The sequence below is a fragment of the Nerophis lumbriciformis genome, linkage group LG08 (assembly GCF_033978685.3).
Source record: "Nerophis lumbriciformis linkage group LG08, RoL_Nlum_v2.1, whole genome shotgun sequence".
Taxonomy (NCBI): domain Eukaryota; kingdom Metazoa; phylum Chordata; class Actinopteri; order Syngnathiformes; family Syngnathidae; genus Nerophis; species Nerophis lumbriciformis.
This window is the reverse complement of record NC_084555.2, coordinates 3,838,412-3,855,698: the sequence shown is the minus strand read 5'-3', so window position 1 is coordinate 3,855,698 and position 17,287 is coordinate 3,838,412. Positions and strand designations below refer to the sequence as shown.

At 37.2% G+C, this 17,287-nt stretch overlaps 1 protein-coding gene across 2 annotated transcripts in view; it reads left to right on the top strand.

Annotated features, from left to right (window-relative positions):
* lclat1 (lysocardiolipin acyltransferase 1) overlaps positions 1-17,287 on the top strand; it is a 51,455-nt gene that overhangs the window by 18,414 nt on the left and 15,754 nt on the right. The window lies entirely within an intron of this gene.

Sequence of the window (17,287 nt, the reverse complement as noted above, 5' to 3'; positions counted from 1 at the left end):
GTTTGACCTCTGTTATTGCCAACAAAGGTTATATTACAAAGTATTGAGTTGAATTTTTGTTATTGACCAAATACTTATTTTCCACCATGATTTACAAATAAATTCTTTAAAAATCCTACAATGTGAATTCCTGTATTTCTTTTCACATTCTGTCTCTCACAGTTGAAGTGTACCTATGATGACAATTACAGACCTCTGTCATAATTTTAAGTGGGAGAACTTGCACAATTGGTGGCTGACTAAATACTTTTTTGCCCCACTGTATATAGTAAACTTTACATGCAGTTGCAATTCCAAGACGTTAGATGGCAGTAGCGTATCGGCTGCACGGTGTGTTGCCGAGCTGGAAGTAGCCATTGCGATGGAGCTGAATGTGCCAGTCAAGTGTTATGTTGCGGCCTACAAAGTCTTTATATTATAAGTATTGTACTGTGGAACCTCGGTTTACAAACCCCTCTATTTGAAAACTTTTTGATTAAAAAAACTTTCAGATCACGCCAAATGTGCCTCTGTGCGAACCATGTTTCTGTGTCTGAACTCTTCATTCATTCATTCATTCATTCATTCATTCATGTTGTGCTCCACATGCAGGCACAATCAGTGTGCATCATTGTTGGGGAGGTGTAGCACTCCACGTCACTTGCTGCGCATTGCAGTACATTACTAGTCACTACTCGGTGCTTTAGTGTGTGCGCCTTTTGACATGTTTTGTTCATTTTGCTAACTCAGTGAGACCCAAAAACTCAACAGACCAGCGTGTAAAGGAGGAAAGAATTGCTGTGGAGTTAAAAAAGAAAAGAAAAAAAGAATGAAGACTATTTACAAGGCACAGTAATGGTGCACACAAGTATGGAAAAATTAACCAAGCTTACCACAGCAAGTTTAAATTGTGATGAGACTGGACTTTTCTGGGAAAATATGCCAGAGTAGACTTATTTTACAGCGGAGAAAAGATACTACCTCTCGTTCAAGCAGCGTGTCTTTCAAGCCACACACACACACACACACACACACACACACACACACACAAACGTTCCACCCTCCCTCCTCTCTGCTGCCTTCTCTTAAGCTCCTCTGCTGGTGTTTATGTGGGTGGATTTAAAATGGTTATTGTTGTAGCAATTTGGTTGTTAAAGTTAAGGATTTTTGTGATTTCTGAGCAATGTTTGTGAGCGCATTGGCAGATCAGCCCATCAGTTCAGCTTGTTTTGGCGTGGTAATAAAGAGAAAGTTGATCTATCACCCCCTTGTTATGTTTGTTTGATATACATTACTGTATAGCACTTTATTATTGTGTTCAAAGTGTACAAACGTTTACTAAAATATGGACTTTTGTCAAGGCTGGAACCCATTATTCATGTTTACATTGTGTCTTGTATAGAAATTTTGCCTTACTATACAAACTATTTGATCAACGAACCTCGTTCAAGAACCTATTAATTAGAGATGTCCGATAATGGCTTTTTTGCCGATATTCCGATATTGTCCAACTCTTAATTACCGATACTGATATATACAGTTGTGGAATTAACACTGGGTATTTGTTCTGTTGTGTTTATGTTGTGTTACGGTGCGGATGTTCTCCCAAAATGTGTTTGTCATTCTTGTTTGGTGTGGGTTCACAGTGTGGCGCATATTTGGAACAGTGTTAAAGTTGTTTATACGGCCACCCTCAGTGTGACCTGTATGGTTGTTGATCAAGTTTGCCTTGCATTCACTTATGAGTGTGTCAAAAGCCGTAGATTTTATGTGACTGGGCCAGTACGCAAAGGCAGTGCCTTCAAGGTCTATTGGCGCTCTGTCCGTGGACACAGCGGCGTTTTAAAAAGTCATACATTTTACTTTCTGAAACCGATACCCATCATTTTGAAACCGATACCGATAATTTCCGATATTACATTTTAAAGCATTTATTGGCCGATAATATCTGCAGGCCGATATTATTGGACATCCCTACTATTAATTTTGTAAATCGAGGTTGCATTGTTCTTATTACCGTATTTTTCGGAGTATTAGTCGCACCGGAGTACAAGTCGCACCTGCCGAAAATGCATAATAAAGAGGGAAGAAAACATATATAAATCACACTGGAGCCCGGCCAAACTATGGAAAAAACTGTGACTTATAGTCCGAAAAATACGGTACATCTTAGTTGTAGTTTTGTAGTAGTTTTCATTACCAAATGTGTAGGTATTGAAATCGCCATTAAAAATTGCTAATAGCAAATGGAACAGTAAATTAAGATCAAGCTAGCCCATTTTTGAAAATTGCAGCATTATCAAGAGGCAGTTAGGCAGAGTGGAGGGATTGTTTCCTTATCAAGTGTTGATGTATTAAATGTTTTTTTGGAATATTTCGGCATCGCGGTACCCTTCAGGCTGCCATTGTTCCCCTTAATCCATCTGTGACAAAATCTGAGTTTTACAGGCTGTGTAAAAGGGGCTACTCCGTAAACAATCGTTAATGTATGAAATTGTTGCACAAATCTAAGAACAATTTAAAGGTGCTGTTTGCATCTTGCTCACAGTAACAGTTTTCAAAGCAAAACATGTAACAATAACACCACCGGCTAGCTTATATTACCATTAGTGGTTTAACAGAACACATTTGTCTATATTTTTCACAATTACAGCCCACCGACACCAAACTGACGTCAAACGACTCCTTCCGAAGCCCCGTACAACATATTAAAAAAACAACGTACACAAAGGGAGCACGTGTACACATACAAATGCAGTCCAAGAGAAGCAACGGAAAACTTGCAGTCATGTTGTTGTTATGATAGAATACACATTTAATGACAGCTTAACCTAACTATCCTAATTGATATCATTAGCTAACAACAACCAAAGCTAATGAACTTGCATGTGTTATGTATTTACGTAGTTACGTCATTACGTACTACAAGCTGTAAGAGGGCGGTATACACTGTAAAAAACATTGGAAAGTTGGCGCCCTCTCAGCATCTGTGTGAATTTTGCAAACAGTCGTTTTAACTGCTATAATCATGTCATGCATATTGTATAGCATCTAGCCAGTCAGTGGCTAGCGCAAGCATTTTGCAGTTGACTTAAGTGCAGTTTTGGCTAAACTCCCACTTTGTTACTTTGCGTTACTGTAACACCGTTACAGTTACCGTTACTACATGATGTGTTACTGCGTTATTTTACGTTATTTTTTTATGTAGAATCGGCTAGAAACTGAGAGGATCTGAGTGTGTTTTATTGGAGAGCTGCAGAAAAGGTGACGGAAGAGGCGCGCTGCTCTGTGGGTGTGGGGCGGGTGGGCGTGTTTGTGTTTACTAACAAGACATGGCAGAGCCGAAGCCGAGTTTCTTAACATGGAGATATTCTCACTACTTTTCTTTTGTCAACCACAAAGAAAAGAACATTTTAACATTTTAGTTAAATGTAAGTTGTCTTGGACCAAAGATCCTATCCTAGCAATTAAAATCTGCTGAAACAGCTACAAAAGCATAATGCTTCGACGAAGCTAGTAAAGAGAGACACACTTCACCTCCTAAGCAACAGCGGCTGGATTTTAACGAGGCACTGCTAGCCAGTACAACATTGATAGAGACATTGCAGCACTGAAGGTACACACACTCTGTCAATTCTCTTATATACTCTTTCATTTTAGACTTCTAGAGTGTTTGATTATCACATCACCCTAAATGTATAAACTATAAAGTTCACAAACATAAAGAGGGATGCTAGTGGGCCAGGCCAATCTTTCCTTATCTCTAAACTAAAACTGGGGAAATGTGTAGAGTGTTCTGGGCTTCAGACATGATTTTATTTCAGAAAAAAACGCCTGGTTAGGCTTTGTGTATGTAGTGTGTGCCTTCCTTGGTTTACAGCTATGTTGTTATTATGCTGTTTGTTACTTATGTATGTTATGTTGCAGCTGTTTAAAATATTTTTGTCAATTTGTTCTGGCCTGAAACAAATTGGCCCTTTGAAACATCTCTCTGTCTTTGTGTGTTGTATGTAGACCACATTGCTTAGCAGAGTTCAGTGATGCAAATGCATGTCAAGTTGATCAACAGATTGTATTATTCTACAGTGCAATAACAGTACTGAAATGAAGGCTAAAAGGGCATTAAAGGGGGCCTTAAAAAAAAAATTAAAATAAAAAAATATTATATATATATATATATATATATATATATATATATATATATATATATATATATATATATATATATATATAAGTAACTAAATAGTTACTTTTCACAGTAACACGTTACTTTTTGGTGTAAGTAAGTGAATTAGTAACTGGGTTACTTTTTAAATAAAGTAACTGGTAGCTGTAACTAGTTACTGTTTTTCAGTAACTAACCCAACACTGCTCTTAAGTTAGGGGTTTCGCTGTTGCTCAGTGATTGGAGGCTCTCCTTTCTCTTAAGTTGCTTACGAGAACTCAAAATAGGACGAACCTGTGCAATTAATTTGACAGCTTTATCTATTTATTTCATTCCTTCCCTCCTTTTTTGTGTCATAAAGCCCCACGCACAACACTTATTGTTGAGCGCGAATCTATTGCGATGTCTGGTGTCAGGCCTCAAGTGAAAGAATGCATGATGACTGCCAAAGAATTACGACTTGGACCGTTATCTCAGCGTACTGCGGGGAAATGCTGCGGATTGCATGCACTGTTTGTTGAGGGGGTATGCTTTGCGGGATTATTATTACTCTGGTGTTTAAATTGCATCCCGGTGGGACTAAATCACATTAATAACTGGATCTAGTAAGTATGCAGAGTATGGAAACAAAAGGTTTTCCGTGAATGCGTTGGGGGGGGGGGGGATAGTTTTCCTAGCGTCCCCTGTCTCCTGTGGTTACATTAATCATAAGAAAAATGGGTAAAATTATAATTGTTATTGTTCATGTTGCACGTTCCATGCTACAGTGCCATTATTCCAGTTGTCACTGCAGGGTGTGTTCCGACATAAAGTAACATTTTAATGCCCCTATCCTCACATTTTCCATCATTAATATCAATAACCTTTACTGCCTGAAGGCTTGCACTTTATCATTGTTCTTATTAATAAACCTTCAGCCTCCTCGGTTGTCACATATCGAGTCTTGCTGCGTCACACTGGTGTTCCCAGGCAAAGGCAGGTCTGAGCCAAATGCTTTTTTGTGCGTGCGTGTGTGTGTATGTGTGTGTCTGTGTGCGCACAGTGATAATTGAGGTGGAAAGGTGTGAGCTGCATTGCGCACCTGCTGGATGAAATAATTCCCTGGAGCATCTGCTCAAGACCCACTGCGTCAGCAAGGCCTTATCAATTCAAGACTCTGCAGGCTCCCTTAATCTAAAAGGCTGCAAACTTGGTAATAATTGACTGGCACCCACTGCTAAGTTTAAGGCTGTTTGAGACATTTAACACATTCTAGTTGATGTATGTAATATACTGTAGTGTACGTGTTATGCATTTTCAGTATATGTTTATTGCTGACACCTCAGTTTGTCTTAAGGTCTAGTTTACACATAATAAACAATTATATATATATAAAAATATACAGTAGAGAACCTCTCAGGTCTAACACAATCCCTTCCCGGGTGGTGGTTAAGATTAGGGCTGAAACGACGCGTCGACGTCATCGGTTACGTAAATACGTCGACGCCGTTTTTGTGCTTCGACGCGTCGCATATTTACGTCACACTACCGTCATGGCGGAGCGCAAAGCAGACGATGCGAGCGGTGCTAGCGAGGGGAAAAAAGCACGCCAAAAGTCGTCAAAAGTGTGGGAGTATTTCAATAAACGGCCTAAGAAGAAACGCTACTTTTATCTACATTCAGCTCGCTACAAATTTTTATCGATCTGTTAATGCACACTTTGTTTGTTTTGGTCTGTCAGACAGACCTTCAAAGTGCCTGCCTTACTGGTGACGTTTCACTCCGTTCCACCAATCAGATGCAGTCACTGGTGACGTTGGACCAATCAAACAGAGCCAGGCGGTCACATGACCTGGCTTAAACAAGTTGAAAAACGTATTGGGGTGTTGCCATTTAGTGGTCAATTGTACGGAATATGTACTGTATTGTGCAATCTACTAATAAAAGTTTCAATCAATCAATCAAAAGTGTGAAGGAAAAAAGACTACTTTTTATTCCAACCGTACATCCCGTCAAAAGCCTAAAGACTGACTGCACAGTTCCTGTCTTCACAATAAAAGTGCCGCTCCATCGCGCCGCGCTTTCAAAATAAGAGTCTCCGAAAGCCAGCGCAAACAAGCTAGCAAGCTACGGAGTTTGCCGCCAATTTATTTCTTGTAAAGTGTATAAAAACGAATATGGAAGATGGACAAATAAGATACCAAAAACCAACCACTTTCATGTGGTATTAGACAGAAAGGAGGAACTTTTTTTCTCCTCCATTTGAAAATGTGGACGTTATAAGCAATACTGTCTGTTTACAATCAATGCAAGTCATCAGAATCAGGTAATACACCAACTTATATTCTTGTCTTCATGAAAGAAAGGAATCTATATGTGTTAAACATGCATGTATATTCATTAAAACACCTTTAACATGTAAACAAAAACGGCAAAATAAATAAATATAAATTATATACTGTATATATCAATGTATGTATATATATGTGTATATATATACATATATATGTGTGTGTGTATATATATATATATATATATATGTATATATATGTGTGTGTGTGTGTGTGTGTGTGTGTGTGTGTGTGTGTGTGTGTGTGTGTGTGTGTGTGTGTGTGTGTGTGTGTGTGTGTGTGTGTGTGTGTGTGTGTGTGTGTGTATATGTTACTCATCAGTTACTCATCAGTTACTCAGTACTTGAGTAGTTTTTTCACAATATACTTTTTACTTTTACTCAAGTAAATATTTGGGTGACTACTCCTTACTTTTACTTGAGTAATAAATCTCTAAAGTAACAGTACTCTTACTTGAGTACAATTTCTGGCTACTCTACCCACCTCTGCTAATAATGTTGTTGTATGCACAACGGCTATAAACGAACATTTGAAAAGAAAACACCCGACAGCGTTCTTGCCATCACCATCAACTAGTCAATCGTCCGCGTGAGTATACGTTGTCATCATTACACAAAAACATGAATGTGTCATTTGTATCTGCGTTGTAAATTCATAAACTAAAACACTGTTTCGCTCTGAGAGGCGCGTTTACTTGTAATAAATCTCTAAAGTAACAGTACTCTTACTTGAGTACAATTTCTGGCTACTCTACCCACCTCTGCTAATAATGTTGTTGTATGCACAACGGCTATAAACGAACATTTGAAAAGAAAACACCCGACAGCGTTCTTGCCATCACCATCAACTAGTCAATCGTCCGCGTGAGTATACGTTGTCATCATTACACAAAAATATGAATGTGTCATTTGTATCTGCGTTGTAAATTCATAAACTAAAACACTGTTTCGCCCTGAGAGGCGCGTTTGGCGTGCCTGTTCAGTGTTTACAAAGATGCGCTCCTCTTTAACGCTAACGTTAATTAGTTGTGCAAATACCTTTTACAACATTAACAGTTACATATACTATGTACAAACCAACAATTAACTTTCACTTTAATCATACTATCATTGTTGTGTTATTAAGCAAAATAAGCAATACTTTTACTTTTGTTGAAATGTTTACACTGTTACAGAATATTTCGTTTTGCACTTTTTTGTATTGGATGTTTATCTTTATTTTTGCACATTTTAGCAAATAAGCAATACTTTTACTTTTGAAATGCTTATACTATTGCAGAATATTAAGATTGCACTGGATGTTTACTTTTATATTTGCACATTAAAAAGCAAATAAGCTACTTTTAATTTTGTTAAATGTTAAAAGTTTTAAATGTTTACATTGTTACAGAATATTTTGTCATGTTGTCAATGTTGACTGAGTGGCCATACTTTTTTTTTTTTGTAAATAAAAGCCATGCCTTTTGAAAAAACTGGCCTACATTTATTTTTTCATCCTCATTTTAAATAAAAAAAATAATCGGTAAAAGGAAAAATAATCTATAGATTAATCGAAAAAAATAATCTATAGATTAACCGATTAATCGAAAAAATAATCTATAGATTAATCGATAGAAAAATAATCGTTAGCTGCAGCCTTAGTTAAGATTTAAAAATAGTATTTTTTATGAGGAAATCATGGACGTTGAACAGATCAATACCAGTGTCAAACTGACGTCATAGAACTTTTGACATAAAAAGTGAAAAAATAAGTTCCACACTGTATGACTAAAAAAGATTTCAGATTCTTTATTGTCTATTCACCATGTTTCCGAGACACACGCGACATTGAAATTACATTCCTCCCTCTCCACAATATAAAACAGTATACAAAAATCATTGTTAAAATGTAAAAAAATATATATATTCATGTACAATACAATCGTGAATAGCAACTCTGTGCAAACTAGGGATGTCCCGATCGACATTTTTGGCCTACGATCCCGATCCGATTTAATGGCTTCACATGCGATCCGATTTCGAGTCCCGATCCGATACTTTGACACTTGGTGATCACTTCCATAACACTGACAGTGGACTCAACAAACTACCTCTGGGTAATGTTGCAATTTTCAATGACAAGAAACCAGTTGACTCAAAAAACACTCCAACCTAAGTAAAGTAAGGCTACACTTTCCCAAAAATCTACTAGCTTGATGCTAATATACATTGGCTTGGATAATGACATGCTACAGATTAGCTTTAGCAAATTTAAATGGCGATTTCAACACGTCCAAATGTGTTAATGATAACTACAACTAAGATGCACGTTACAGTACAATTAAATGAGAAATGTTATAATAAAATGGCTGGACAGCAGTTACCATAATCAGCTCATCTTTAATTTTTTTTTTTTTTTTAATCAAAAAACGATTCATATTTATTATTAACACACACAAAAGTACTGAAAATTAGTACTGTTGAGTACTCGCATTGATACCCAGGTACTGCAAAATGCGAATGGTACTCATCCCTACTTTGACACTAGATTATGGACCTGTAAAAATATATATATTTTTAGCAAGTACCACATTCAATACCACATTTTTTATAAAGTTTATCTTATTGAATTCAGAAATTGCTAGTGTTATTCTGAATCAGATCATGTTTAAAATGTGTGCTATTGCATTTGACATCTTATTGAATTAGGAAATTGCTAGTATTGTTTTGAATCAGATCATGTTTAAAACGTGTGCTATTGCATTTTACAACTTATTGAATTAGGAAATTGCTAGTATTGTTTTGAATCAGATAATGTAAAAAACGTGTGCTATTGAATTTTACATAATTTTTTAAATAATACAATACAGTGGCTCGTGCACAATAACTAAAAAAAAACATTATATACCATTGGCTCTCATTGTCCTACAAAGCCTTTCTTTATCCAGAGACTTATACTTCCTGAGTTTGTAAACAATAACAAAAACGACCAAAAAATCCATCCATCCATTTTCTACCGCGTATTCCCTTTTGGGGTCGCGGGGGGCGCTGGAGCCTATCTCAGCTACAATCGGGCGGAAGGCAGGGTACACCAAAAAATTATTCTGTAATAATAACAAGAAAAAAAAAAATATATTATTTAATTAATCACTTTGGTATGGTTTATATACTGCTACTACAGTGGGTATCAATTATGGGATGATCAAAAAATCGATTTACGTCAATCGCGATTTTTATTGTGATTTTAAATCAATCAATTGAAAAAAATCTACTTTTTTTTTTTTGGCATATTATTGCATTTTTTTTTTTTAAGAATCCATTTTTTAAACATCTATAAATAATATTATTGATACTGTTGCTTTGAATAATTTTTGGTTTTCCTTTTTTTGTATTGTATTTAATATTTATTGTGTTTGTGTGTCCTCTCAATTACTTTATAAATTGTATTGTAAAGCTGGAATTGGGTTGGAGTTGCTATATTTTCTTTATTAGATTAATTATCATTATGTGAATTTTGTAAATAACATTTTAAGAATATATTTTTGAAAATAATTTTTATAGGCAAATGCTACGCCTATAAGTTGTACGTCAGCAGCCAAGACAAGCATTTGTAAAATGTAATCTGCTTTGGAAAGTTTTTATTATAATTTATGTACCAAATAATATATTACGAGAATCGTGTTGAATCGAGAAATTATTGAGTCGAATCGTCACCCCAAGAATTGTAATCAAATCGTGAGGTGGCCAAAGATTCCCATATTTAGTCTTGATAGTATCGACATCTGGATCGATCAACCCTACTTTCCATTGAACATGTAATTAATTGTATTCTATGACCGCCCCACCCTTTTGAAGGAATCTTTCGTGGGAGTACAATCTTTAACCATGTAAAACACTAGGACACAGCTGCGCTCAAGATCGACGGGGCTCAGCAGCTCATCTGCCAATTGTCCATCAGTTAAAAAAGGCAAATGTCGGCCTCTGATCAGATCCCATAACCGAGATCGGGACATCTCTAGTGCAAACACTGCCAAATGTGCAAAAAGTGTGATGTAAATGAAATAATCAGCGGTACAACTTTTGACGTTGACGTTTAAGTGTGGTTATCATCCCACTGTTTCGATTTGGCATCACATTTAATCAGAAGCAGACAATATTTGGAGAGCGGTTGAAAACTAATACACATTGCTAGAACTGTTAGCCGCTGTGTTTTTTACCCTAATTACAGACCCTTATGTATGTTTGCGGTCCACGCACCCAGCGACTATAGGAGACTCTGACGGAAATATTTATGGTATGTATGATCTGTGGCACTGCTTGGCGTTGCTTTCGGGTTTGGCAGGATAATTGGACATTTTTCTGGTATTGTTGGGAAGCATGCAGTGATTACTATAATAACTGTCCAAACAAAAAATTCAGACAATGTTCTTTCTTCTAAAGAGTGGGCGCGCATGCTGTTCAAGTGTAGAATGCCCATGAAATGCCAAGGGCTTGTCCGTCATTGACATGTACAAATGAGCCATTACGTAACAGACAATCGCAGGTCCTGTTTCTGAGTTTTGAATTTCAGAAGGCCTACGGGCTCAGCTCACTTCCCCAAGGGATCTAATGGCCATTCTGGTATGTCTGATATGTGGCAGCTACTGTGAAGCAAGTGGCAAAAAAACCTGGTACGAGACAGTGAGTTCACAGAAACAATGCAGTCTGCTAATTTGATTAATGGTCCTGATATCTAATACCCCTTTGATGCAGGTAGGGATTTTAGGAAAGTCTGCTGTTGGTAAAAAAAAAAAAAAAAAATTAATTTAAGCTTAATGTTAGGAAGAGTTTGATAAAGTAGTCATTGCATTGTTACTCTTAGACATCTGTGATTTATTGCTTCACTTTCCCCATATCCCTTTTCCACTCTGGGTCAAGGCCATTAAGCCTGTCAGCTACGACTCACTTAACAAGTAGCCCCACGTCCATTCTAAATTCTATTCCAGCCTGGGACCTCATTGAGGCCCTGAACTACTCAAAGAGAAGAGCTCTATTTGATAATTAGTGATGGGAATCGAAAAAAACGGTTCTTGTTCAGAAACGGTTCCCGGTGCATCTATCGATTCCTTGGAATAGCTTGCCATTTTGTCAAGCGTTTCTCTTATCGATTCTTCTGGGTGGGGATGATGTCATTACACAACGTGCGTACTGCGTAGTGACGTCAGATCTCAAATTGGCCATGCCAGGTCTAAACATTTTACAAGAAAATATTGCAACAGCGCTACTTGTAATAATTATAAGGCTGGGAGTTCATCAAGAGGAGGACATACAAGCAATATGCTGAAACATTTAAACACACATGTAATTAATAATAAATGAAAGTCGCTTTTTTGAACCGCTCCGATCTCATCCCAGGCAACAGTAATGCTAGCATGTCAACTGAATACAACAGGTATTAACTCACCTCCTGTCATGTTAGCGCTATTTGTTAAATTGAAATGAATGCCTTCTTGTTTAGATGAGCATGACGACAAACCGATTCTAAATGGCAGTTCCCAATCCAGTTCAAGTCTGCCGCTAGACGAAGGTCACCGAGCATCAACTAAGTTTGTGGTCTATTTGCTGCAGTACACACTCCTCATTTTCGGTAGGGGAATGTTCGATTGTAGTCAGAGAAAAGTTGCAAGTTTTCCTCCCATCATATATTCTCTCAGTCATTATATTATACAGGCAAAGCTAAAAGAAAATTGTAATATTGTGTACAAGTCGATCCAGCAATTAACTTCAAATGTGAAACTAACATGTGATATTAACTCATTACATGCAAAGTGCGGTTTGTCAAACCTTTATTATCATTTTGATGTTCTTGGCTTACACTTTTTGAAACCCCACATTTTCTGAGATTTTCAATTCAAGGTTTTCATAAACTGTAAGCAACAATCATCAAAATTATAACCAATAAAGACTTGACATATCTCATTTGCATGTAATAAGTTAATATCACATGTTACTAATAGTGGTTAGAGTGTCCGCCCTGAGATCGGTAGGTCGTGAGTTCAAACCCCGGCCGAGTCATACCAAAAACTATAAAAATGCGACCCATTACCTCCCTGCTTGGCACTCAGCATCAAGGGTTGGAATTGGGGGTTAAATCACCCAGTATGATTCCCGGGCGCGGCCACTGCTCCCCTCACCTCCCAGGGGGTGATCAAGGGTGATGAGTCAAATGCAGAGAATAATTTTGCCACACCGAGTGTGTTAGACAATCATTGGTACTTTAACTTTAAATGTTACATTCTTGTGTAATTTCCACATTATTTATTTTGTTAAATTCTACAAAAGAATATTTATTACATTTATTTATTTTTTTAAATACCTTTTTTCATCTATTTACGTATGTGACCTCACTGTAGACTTTCTAAAGTTAAACGTTAAAGTGCCAATGATTGTCACACACACACACACACACACTAGGTGCGCTGAAATTATCCTCTGCATTTGACCCATCCCCACAGGGGAGCAGTGAGCAGCAGCGGTGGCCGCACCCGGGAAGCATTTGGTGATTTAACTCCCAATTCCAACCCTTGATGCTGAGTGCCAAACATGGAGGTAATGGATCCCATTTTTATAGTCTTTGGTATGACTCGGTCGGGGTTTGAACTCACGACCTACCAATCTCAGGGCGGACACTCTAACCACAAGGCTAATCCACCTTTTTTTCTCTCTTTTTCCAAATAAGAAATCAATAAGTGAATCGTTAAGTAACCAAATAGTTCAGCAGAATCGAAAGTGGAAATAGAAAATTCACATTCACATCTCTAGTGAAAATGCCTACTTCTTAATCACAATATATATTAAACACTCCTGTCACTTGATATAACCGATTTGTATAAATCCTTATAGCAGGATGTTGTTTTGTTTTTTTATTTAACCAGGAAAAAAATCCCAATTAGATTAAGAACCTCTTTTTCAAGGGAGTCTTGGCCAAGAGCCAGCAAAGTTACACATAAAATCACATTCACATTACATATTAAAATGACAGGATGGACATCAAGTAAAACAGTTACAGATTACTGAGGCTCCTTCAAATGCTCTCAGTTTAGATTTAAAAGTGTCTTGGACTGGACAAGAAACCCTTACATTTTGTAAGGAATTGTGACTAGGGATGATGCCCGAACCCGGTTTTCCCGGTTGTTCGATAAGAAAAGAACCGAGTCCTTGGACTCAAATCCCTTTTTGAGAACCGGTACCCGTTATCGAGACCACTATAGTAAAGAAAAAGAGTTGGTTCTTTATTCGAATCCCTGGGAACGAATCTCGTCCCGACAAGAAATGCCCTATGAGACATCACAAGAAATGACGTCACGTAGCTCAGTCATTTGTCACGGTGGGGTGCAGCGTGCTGCGGTTCGTTCTCCCGGGACGCAAAACTGACAGCTCCGGACAAAAGCGTGCAGGCAGGAGATGATTTATTTCTCATAAATCATACACATTACAACAGACAGGAACGAAACAAAAGGAAAGCATGAGAAGCTAAAGCAAAAACTTTCTTAGCACAGGAATACTAGAAGCTAAGGTAACTTTAGCAAAGGAATCATGAGCTCGAAAACCAGAATGCCAACTGTTGCAAATGCAAACAATGAAGCCACGACGAGTGACCGGAAAAGGCAGGCTTAAATAGTCTCTAATGAGCAACAGGTGTGAGTACAAGGCAGGTGAAAATCATAAGTAACCATGGTGACTAAAACAAACCCCCGAAGTGCACAAAACAACTAAGGAAGTCCAAAACTAACAGAACATAACTAAACAAAACATGATCCGACCACATCATAATACATCACAGTTTCATATCATTTCACTTTACAGGAGTAGGAAGAAGTAAAGCTTATTTAATCCTACCCCTTTCCCACTTCATAGCGTTTACAAATATATACATCATTTACTGACCTTTTTATAATAAAATATCTGTGAATTAATATATACAACAGTTTTGTAATATATAATTAAGTAATTAATTCAGTTATTATTAATATACTGAGATGAAGAATATCTTATTTTCAATAAGGTTGAAAGTGTTTCTCATAATTCTTCTTTTTTGTACTTTGTAAGCACTATCAATTTGAACAACCTCTTAAACTGGATCATATCAGTACAATGCTTAACTTCTTTACTTAATCCATTCCATCATTTAATCCCACATCATTTTAGCTGTTTGCAATTTTACAAAATCATCGAACTTTAATATTTTTGACTCAATAAATAAAGTGTTTATATGTTCTCTATATCCAACATTATGTATCAGTCTAATTGATCTTTTTTGTAACATGGTTAATGAATGTAGCGCACATTTGTAGTTATTTCCCCACATTTCTGCACAATAACTCAGATATGGTAATACTATAGTAGCGAGCAGTAGAGAATGTGAAGTGATTTGTTAAACCAAATATTGTGTTTTTTTCCATATGCAACAACCTATCTGGACTCGATAAGAGAATCAATAAGGATTCGATAATAGGCTCGAACTGGATCATTTCTTATCAAACATCATCCCTAATTGTGTCTACAGATTTTTTTTTAATTGAGCGTCACTACCTGTATGGGGAGTCTTTTTGGCTTCACTTCCTCTCTGAACTCAGTTTGTAAACGATTAATGATGTCTGATGTCACCACGCGTGTTGCGTAATGATGTCATCTCCGCCTGCCAGAATTGTTAAGGCCAAATTGTGTGGAAGAATGGCAAGCGATTCCAAGGAATAGATACACTGAAAACCGGTTCTGAAAAAGAACCGGTTTTCGATTCCTCTCCCTAAATAAAATAGAATGTACAGCAAATAACTACAGTAGTTTTATGAAGTAGTGTATTAATGTACAGCATTTAGGGCTTGTCCCCACGGAACCGTTTTTAGGTGGAACTGTGAAGATACTGTATGCCCTGCTTCAGTCTTTGATCCGCACGCCAACAGCATTTTTGGTGGTCTGAAACGAAAGTTTTTGAAAACCGTCTCTAGAGTGGTACGGTCTGAAAACTTCGGCGTTGTTGTTTCCGTGCGGCGAAGAAAGCCGCCAGAGTACACTAGAATGTACTTCCTTCCCAATCGCCGCCCTGGCCGAGAGAATGCACACGCAACAGCTGTCAGCAACAAAGCTGTGATAGTGATATACAGTAGGTACTACTATAAGCACTATGGCAACACAACCTCGTCATCACCTATTAAACAGTCCTTCTCAAATAGTGGGGCGGCCCACCTAAGGTCACATGCTTTTTTTGCTGTACCAGAATATGATGAAGCGTATGTAGCACTTGGCTTCACTGCAACCACGGTAGGAGACGAGAAACGACTAGTGTTTTGTTTCCTTTAATGTTAATAAGCTTACAATGTTATGCAGAGGAATACCGTATTTTTCGGACTATAAGTCGCAGATTTTTTCATAGTTTGGCCGGGGGTGCGACTTATATTCAGGAGCGACTTAGGTGTGAAATTATTAACACATTACCGTAAAATATCAAATAATATTATTTAGCTCATTCACGCAAGAGACTAGACGTATAAGATTTCATTGGATTTAGCGATTAGGAGTGACAGATTGTTTGGTAAATGTATAGCATGTTCTATATGTTATAGTTATTTGAATGACTCTTACCATAATATTTTACGTTAACATACCAGGCACGTTCTCAGTTGGTTATTTATGCCTCATATAACGTACACTTATTCAGCCTGTTGTTCACTATTCTTTATTTATTTTAAATTGCCTTTCAAATGTCTATTCTTGGTGTTGGGTTTTATCTAATAATTTTCCCCCAAAAATGCGACTTATAAATGCTTTTTTCCTTCTTTATTATGCATTTTCGGCCGGCGCAACTTATACTCCGGAGCGACTTATAGTCCGAAAAATACGGTAGTTATATAAATTTTATAGACAAATTATACTATTTTTAGTAACGGTGGAGAGTGGGGGGGCGCAAAATATTTTCTTCTTCATTAGGGGGGCATAACAGAAAATATTTGAGAAGCATTGTATTAACTAGACATGCAGTACACACAAATACACAATAATACTAATACACATGTCATGTTATTTCAAATACAACAATGTCAAGCTCTTTGGTTAACTTTTGCTAAAAGTGTGGAATGACAAGACAATGTTGGTGAATTGTGTGTGTGCCGTGTGGTGTAAACAATGACAGCCACTTTTTTTCATTACACATACATACATATCACATACAGTATTAGACAATAAAATACTACACACATTATTCTGTATGAACCCAATCCACCATTCTCTTCTTTATTTTTTGCCTTCTTCGAATACTTTCTCCATTCCGTCTCCTTCGCAGCTCTCGTGTGTCTAGAGCAGTGGTTCTTAACCTTGTTGCAGGTACCGAACCCCACCAGTTTCATATGCGCATTCACAGAACCCTTCTTTAGTGGAAAATAAAATGAGTTTTTTTTTTTCCAAATTCAAGACAAAGTTATGTTTTGGTGCAGACTGGCCGTTCTACATTCCAACAGCTTTGTCAAGTCAGTCGCACGCTCTGTCATGTTTTTAATTACCTTATTTTTCGGAATATAAGTCGCACCTGCCGAAAATGCATAATAAAGAAGGAAAAAACATATATGAATCGCACTGGAGCCCGACCAAACTATGAAAAAAACTGTGACTTATAGTCCAAAAAATACGGTATTTATTTCTTAAATTCAATGAATATCATTCACCTCTTCTTGTCAGCACTATCCTTCAAACTCACTTTCTTTTCTTCCCATGTTTGGAAAAACAAAGTTATGTCAATATCTAGCCAAAAGCTAATGCTAGCGAGTAAGACCAAATGTTTTGGTCGGATCTTATGGGGTTTC